Source organism: Cherax quadricarinatus, chromosome 58 (genome assembly GCF_038502225.1).
Source record: "Cherax quadricarinatus isolate ZL_2023a chromosome 58, ASM3850222v1, whole genome shotgun sequence".
Taxonomy (NCBI): domain Eukaryota; kingdom Metazoa; phylum Arthropoda; class Malacostraca; order Decapoda; family Parastacidae; genus Cherax; species Cherax quadricarinatus.
In genome coordinates this window covers 2938010-2945956 of record NC_091349.1, presented here as the reverse complement: position 1 = coordinate 2945956, position 7947 = coordinate 2938010, and the positions used below count along the sequence as shown (strand labels likewise).

At 38.0% G+C, this 7947-nt stretch overlaps 1 protein-coding gene across 5 annotated transcripts in view; it reads right to left on the bottom strand.

Annotated features, from left to right (window-relative positions):
• Window positions 1–431: 431 nt before the first annotated feature.
• LOC128698057 (neuralized-like protein 2) overlaps window positions 432–7947 on the bottom strand; it is a 77110-nt gene continuing 69594 nt past the window's right edge. For all 5 annotated transcript variants that reach the window (XM_070097512.1, XM_070097514.1, XM_070097515.1 and 2 more), the window contains exon 7: window positions 432–566. The gene's annotated coding sequence lies outside the window, so the exon portion shown is untranslated. The remainder of the gene's footprint in view (window positions 567–7947) is intronic.

The following is a 7947-nucleotide window of genomic DNA, read 5'->3' as shown; positions in this document are numbered from 1 at the left end:
AATTACAAATGAACATAGAAAAGAGCAAGATAATCAGGTTAACAAAAGTCTAGGCAACGAATATTAGAGGGGAGAAATGGAAGTGGATGTTTTCAGAGATCTGAAAGAAGACATGCCAGCAGAAGGGTCTATGAAATATGAGGTTAACCATATAATAAACAAGAAAAAAAAAGGTAAGTGATGTGCTGAAGCATCTCTGGAGACAAAGATGTTTATCTAGGGAGGAAAAGAGAATGTACCAGAATACAGACAATAAACTTTTGTACGGGTGTGAGGCTTGGACTTTGAGCATTACAGCTAGAAGGATCCTTGAGGCAGCAGAGATGTTATGTTTGGGATCAATGTGTGTTGTGAATATTATGCAGCTATCAGAGTGTAAAAATTAAAAGACAGTGTGGGATCACAAAGGGTATATAATTCAAAGAGCTAAGTAGGGGTTGCCGAAGAGGCTTGGGCATTTATTGAAGTCGCAATTTTAGTTTAAGAAGACAAGACTCAACCCACACAAACACATGTGACAATCTTATCAAATATTCCAAAGCTGATGCACATCCTGTGTCCAGTCACTGAAAAATATAAATACAGTATACACAGTAATACTGATAGCCACAGTCATGTAACCTATAAAACTATGATAACCCTGCTTGGGAAACCAACAGCAGATCTGCTGGTAGTGGCACATTACACCAACTACTAATCCCATTCAACATTTGAGGTCTGACATGAACTCATAGCTATAAAATTATTTAATGTGTGGCATTACTTATGAAATTTCACAAAAACATCATGAAAATTTTATTACTAAGCGACTAGGAACGTGGTTACTTAATGGAATCAATCTAAAATATAAATACAGCATCAAACTTTCTTTCACCTTTCAATGAATTTTTCTTACTGAAGCAAGACATATAAGAAAAATTTGCAACTGCTTTTCAAATTTATATATACAGCTTACATGTACAAAACATATATCTAGATTATCTTTTACAAACCTAGCAAACTTTATAAAAAACAAATTTAACTCTGGGTGAGATTAGCTTTAAGTAATGCACTCCCATTATAGGCATCCAGGACTTCGTAAGAGTTGAAGACAGGGGTGACTGTGGGAAAGGTTTCAACAAGGTGCTACTTGCATCAGGTTGCTCTGGAGTAGGAGAGCCACAGTAGCCTCCCTTGGGGACACAGAAGAATCACTGCCATAGTGTATGCTTTTTTTTTTTTTTTTCATTGGTAGGAATGTGCAGGCTGAACTTCTCCACAATTCAAGCAAGTGAGGGAAGGGAGGGAGAAAGCAGGCTGCAGGATGGATTGATGATCAACTGCACTGTAGACAGGGCATTCTGCTGGTAATCTGCATTATCTATCTAGGTCGTCAAAGCATTACCACTTTCTGCATTGCCCAGGTATTAGTCAGAGTTCCCAAACCTGTTAGCAATGTCCTGCTACACAAACCAAGGACAGAAGGTCTCGGCAATCACAGGTAAGGTTACCTATTGCCTTATCTCCTTTCCCCTCCTCCACACTCACCTCAGATTCTTCCTTATTCCATCCATATCTTATTCCTCCCTTCACAAAGAATGAAATCACTGCTTACCATTTATCAACAACATCTAACAACTCTTTCCAATACCTCCACCTCCCTATCATATGCTTTATTCCACATGGAAAGCTTTTATATAAATGAGAAACATTATTAGCATTAACCCTTTGACTGTCGCGGCCGTATATATACGTTTTACGAGGTGCCGTGTTTGACGTATATATACTCATAAATTCTAGCGGCTTCAAATCAAGCAGGAGAAAGCTGGTAGGCCCACATGTGAGAGAATGGGTGTGTGTGGTCAGTGTGCACCATATAAAAAAAATCCTGGAGCACGCAGTGCATAATGAGAACAAAAAAACTCCGACCGTTTTTTTTAATTAAAATGCCGACTTTGTGGTCTATTTTCGTATAGTATTTATGGTTGTATTCTCGTTTTCTTGGTCTCATTTGATAGAATGGAAAACATATTACAGAAATAGAGGTGATTTTGATTGATTTTACTATAAAAAGAACCTAGAAATGGAGCTCAAAGTAGGGGAAATGTTTGATTTTTGCCAATGTTCAAAAGTAAACAAATGATGCCATTGTCCAATAAATGTCCAACTAGCCATTCTAATATGCAGTCATGAATGGGTTGATGTTATTTATACAGTTATTACAGCATTGCAGTAGTCTGCATAATAGTAAGTCTAATATTTTTTGTTTGAATAAAAATTCAAAATAGAAAGCAAGAGTAATATCAGAAGGGCCTGGAGACGTGACTGATGAACAAAGAAAATGTTATTTTAGAGCCAGGAATGTCTGCATTGTTCATTCTGGACCTTATTTTGAAATTGTCATATTTTTTAGTTTTCGTGAAATTGGCCAAATTGCAAATTTCTGACAACATTATTAGGTAGTTGAAATCAGTAAATGGGCAGTTTCTTGTATTCAATCGATAGAAAAAATGAAGTTCTAAAGAAATAGCTATGAGTTTGGGCGACTGGAACAATGGAATTAGCCGAAAATAGGGCTCAAAGTGGGCGAAATCGCCGATTTGTAAACAGCGCCGCGGTCGCTAACTTCGTGAGAGCATAATTCCATCAGTTTTCCATCAAATTTCGTTTTTTTGGTGTCATTACAATCGGGAAAAGATTCTCTATCATTTCATAAGAAAAAATAATTTTTTTTTTTTAAATTTTGCTACACCAGGAGACACCTCAGGATTGGGGGTTGCGACAGTCAAAGGGTTAAACACAGAGCTCTGTGGCATCCCACTGGTAACATTACCTCAAAAGGACAATGTACCTCTTGAATTTGCATTTTACTTTCAAACAGGAAAATTCCCATTCACTGTAGTAGTTTTCCTTTGTCTTTATAACTAAATATAATTTAATTTTACCAATTATAAATGAAGGCATGATATGACATTACACTACCGTGAGGTGTGCTTACATTTCAAGGAATAGTTCTTTGGGTAAACATAGGCCAGTGGCTACAAGTGCATGATACAGAGATTAGTTTCACCTCACAAATGACTTTCTGCAACTTGCTAATTACTATTTAAAACTTTGGTATCTCTCTGTTTATATATAAAAAATTATTTAACAGTGTTTGCTGAAAGCACTAAACCCATAATGGTCATTCACCACTACATGGCAGAAGTGGAAGATAGGGTAGAGGGTAGAGGTGAAGCTTTATATGTATACAAAGCTACTGAAACTTCATTATTGTATCATTGTGTCTACATGTGTGTGAGAGCATCTAGTTAACTGCATTGTATAGTACAGTGTATAAAATGCATAGCCCAAGGCTCAAAATTCTCCTCCACAACACAGTAATCTCAGCTCTGTTACTCTTATATAAAAAAACATTCACAAAACAGTATTTAGCACACAAAATAAATATATTACATTATTCTTTACATATAAATCCCACTCTCAAAAACAGCTTCACTGACTCACAAAATTGTAACAACATGATTGTAAACAAATTACAGAATAGGTGGGGCTCGAACCCAAGGCAAGAGTCCTACAACTTGCTTGCTAGGAGTCTGAGTCCCACTCATTCTCTGACTTGATTTAACAGATTCACTGATTTGCAAATATTATTTTCACACTTAAGTTGACTAAATGTGCATCTTCAATTCTTAATGCAGTTCTTGACAAGTGCTGGATAATTATTACTGTTCATTTATTACAATTTCATCTCAAGTTCATTTTCTTTAAGAGTAATTTGACATCTATGATCTACACGTTGAAATGCTCAAGATATGATTTACTTTATCACAGATAATACACCACCATCCACAAAACTTCCTACCACGCCACCGCTGCCACCATGTATTAATTACAGCAAGTTCAAGTAACCATGAGATTCCTTGAAAACCACAAACAAAATCAAATGTATAAAGTTGTCTTCCATTGAGGCAAGGCGACCAAGAAACTTTCACCATCGTTCACACATAATTGCAGTCTTTGCTGAGGTGTGCAGATACGACAGTTCAGATATCACTCCAAACAGCAAATATCCCAAACCCCTCCTTTAAAGTGCAGGCGCTGTACTTCCCATGGAGGCAGAGAATATATGAGAGTATAGTGGTACCAACACTTATATGGGTGTGAAGTATGGGTTGAGAATGTTGTAACGAGGAGGAAGCTGGAGAGGTCATGTCTCAGGGCAATGTGTGGTGTAAATATTATGCAGAGAATTCATAGTGTGGAAATTAGGAGGTGTGGAGTTACTAAAAGTATTATTTAGAGGAGGGGTTGTTGAGGTGGTTTGATCATTTAGAGAGGATGGAGCAAAATAGGATGACTTAGAGGGTGTATAAAGCTGTAGTGGAGAGGAGGGCTAGGGGTCATCCTAGGAAAGGATGGCAATAGGGGTAAGAGATTTTGCATGAAAGGGGCTTAGATATACAGCAGACATGAATGAGCATGTCAGAATGGAGCGGATATGAATGGTTTTTGGGACTAGACGAGCTGTTTGAGTGAGCAGAATAATATTTGGTGAAGGGATTCGGGGGAACCAACTAGCCAGACTTAAGTCCTGGAGGTGGAAGTACAATGCCTGCACTTTAAAGGAGGGGTTTGGGATATTTGCTGATTAGAGTAACATCTGAACTGTCATATCTGCACTCCTCTGCAAAGACAGTGATTATGTGTAAATGATGAAGTGTTTTTCTTTTTAATGGGTTGCCCTGCCTCGGTGGGAGACGGCCAGTGTGTTAAAAAAAAATATATACGTATACAGTAGGGCCTCGCTTTACGGCGTTTCACTTTACAGTGTTTTGCTAATACTGATATTTCAAATTATGATGACCAAAACTCGCTATACAGCTCCCCCACCTGACTAATATGGTCACCATTCGACACCCAGTTCGTTTACTTTACAAAATTTCAAGTGTTTTAAGTTATTATGTATTTTATAGGCACTCTGTACCTAAATAAACTTACACAGTGCTGGCATGCAGGTACACATTAAAATCACTAAGAGTGTCCCTTTAGTCTTGATGCCATATTAATAATAATAATACTAATACATAATATTAATAATTAGTCTTGGGCACATTAAATGTCTTATTTTACATTAATATAAACATTTTCGTTAAACCATCTATATTTTCTTCAAAATTATATAAGAAATGCATTACATAGCATATAAACATGATAAATATACCCACAGTAGAAAAAAATTCACATAAATGTGAGATGTGGTAGCTAGGCAGAGGGAAAAAATTCGGTTTTCTCTGGCACAGCACCAGAGAAAATGTGTATCAATGAGCATTTGATCTAGTGACTCAACTTAAGCATTCGGATTTGTTTAAAATTCTTGGCATGACTTATTCTTGTCACCTCTCCCTTTGTTTTATGATGGCATCTAATGGTGGTTGTTAGAAATGAGTAAACTCAGTGTAGATATGTGAATTTTTTCCACTGTGGGTGTATGTATCATGTTTATAAGCTATGTAATATACAATTTTGAATATCATAAAACGATTAATGAAAATGTTTATATTAACTTAAAATAAGACATTTAATGTGCCTGAGTGATTATTATTACTTATTAGTACAGCCTCTCTTCACTTAACGATGGAGTTGTGTTCCTAAGATCACATAAGTCAACGAATCTGTCGCTAAAAAACAAGAATACAACCATGAAAACAATAAGAAAATACCGCTAAGGGGCGGCTAATTGCTGAGAAGCAAACTCCATTATTTATAGTCCTATTTCTTTCACTATTGGTGTACGTTAAGAAGCATCTTTCAATCATACATTGCCCAAGTTTCAATAAGATAGCCCAACAAACAAATGAGATCCAATTCCCTAGATCAAGAGCAAGAGCCCCTCACCAGCGTCAAGGAACCTTCTTCAAGGCCCACTTGTGGAAATTTCGCTTGCGTATGGAAGCAAAAAATCGACCGACCGACTGCTCATATTTGGAAAAACTTGCACATGGATGCGCTTGCAAGTGAAGGTTCCACTGTACAATTATTACGATAATGCAGTGTATGTAGTCTGCATAACAGCAAATCTATTTTTTATGTGAATAAAAATTAAAAATGAAAAGCAAGAGTAATGTAAGAGAGGCCTGGAGACATGATTAATGAACAGAGAAATGTTATTTTAGTGCCAGCAATGTCTGCATTGTTTATTCTGGACCCTATTTTGAAATTGGCATCTTTAGAAACTTGTGTGAAATTTACCAAACTGCCAATTTCTGACCACTTTATTGGGTAGTTGAAACAGGTGAATGGGCAGTTTCTTGTACTCAGTCGACAGAATAGAAGTAAATAAGTAAGTTTATTCAGGTATACATAAATACAGTTGCAAGAACCCTTGCAAGATCTGTTCTTGCAAGAGTTGCACTGAGATGAAGGTTCGGTGCAATGCTTGTATAAACCTTGCTGAATTTAACCCTTTGACTGTTTCTGACGTATAAATACGTCTTACGAGCCAATGTTTCTGACGTATTTATACGCATAAATTCTAGCAGCTTCAAATCAAGCAGGAGAAAGCTGGTAGGCCCACATGTGAGAGAATGGGTCTCCATGGTCAGTGTGCACCATATAAAAAAAATCGGGGAGCCAGTGGTGCATTGTGGGAATGCCATTTCAGTTGTCATTTTTCAGCATGTCTAGTGGTAAGAAATATGTGATTCCCCAGCAAATCTGGGACTCTTCTCTTCCCAAGTGATGCTCTAACACAGATGGAAGTGTCAGTGAAGATCAATTTCATGATTTGGAGGAGTTTGAGACCAAAAGCAATGGAGGAGGAGGAGGGGAGGAAGAGGAGGAGGAGGAGGAGGAGGAGGAGGAGGAGGAGGAGGAGGAGGAGGAGGAGGAGGAGGAGGAGGAAGGGAAGGAGGAGGAGGAGGAGGAGGAGGAGGAAGGGAAGGAGGAGGAAGAGGAGGAAGAAGGGAAGGAGGAGGAGGAGGAGAAGATGTAATAATATTGTTCCCTTGAAGCAAGAAAAAAAAAGTCCACCCCCATGACAGTGACAAGATAAGGGGAGATAACATCTGATAAGAGCTGACTTTGATGAGCGTAAAGGAGGGTAATATTACATGACCATCGCCCTCCCTTTGTTTTCTTTTTGCTGGTACACAAACATTTCTGTCTATTTGTCTGTCTGTCAAGCTCCCTGTCTGTCCATCTAGCTCTCTGTCTCAGAGAGAGCCACAAGACTGTGTCATCACGTTTACTCACATCTTCAAGCAGAGTATAGCACTTTGTCTGGATTTCTTGGGTTATCCTAGGTATTTTACACTATGTATACTTGTATTTATGTGTACCTGTGAGACAGAGATAGGCAGACAGATAGAAAGAGAGACAGATTGAAAGATATAGAATGAGGGAGAAAGATAATTAGATAGAATGGAGGAGGGGAAGCAGCATCCGACCCCATTGTTTTGACAGTGGTAGGGGTAGTGACTAATGAGACAATATGTCACTTTGACAGCTGCCGACTTCTGACTCAAAACAATTATAAGCCACACACTCGCACACAAGACAAGGAGGAGGAGGAGGAGGAGGAGGAGGAGGAAGAAGAGGAAGAAGAGGAAGAAGAGGAGGAGGAAGAAGAAGAGGAGGAGGAAGAAGAAGAAGAGGAGGAAGAAGAAGAGGAGGAGGAAGAAGAAGAAGAGGAGGAAGAAGAAGAAGAGGAGGAAGAAGAAGAGGAGGAAGAAGAAGAAGAGGAGGAAGAAGAAGAGGAGGAAGAAGAAGAGGAAGAAGAAGAAGAGGAAGAAGAAGAAGAATGATGATGATGATGATGATGATTTTGTTTGTTTGTTTGTTTGTTTGTTTGTTTGTTTGTTTGTTTTTGTAAACAAGTTTTGTAAACAATATATTGATAATTATGTTTGTGTGCTTATTGTGTTGTATACAACGAGTGTATATATATACATTGCACCTTACTTTGGT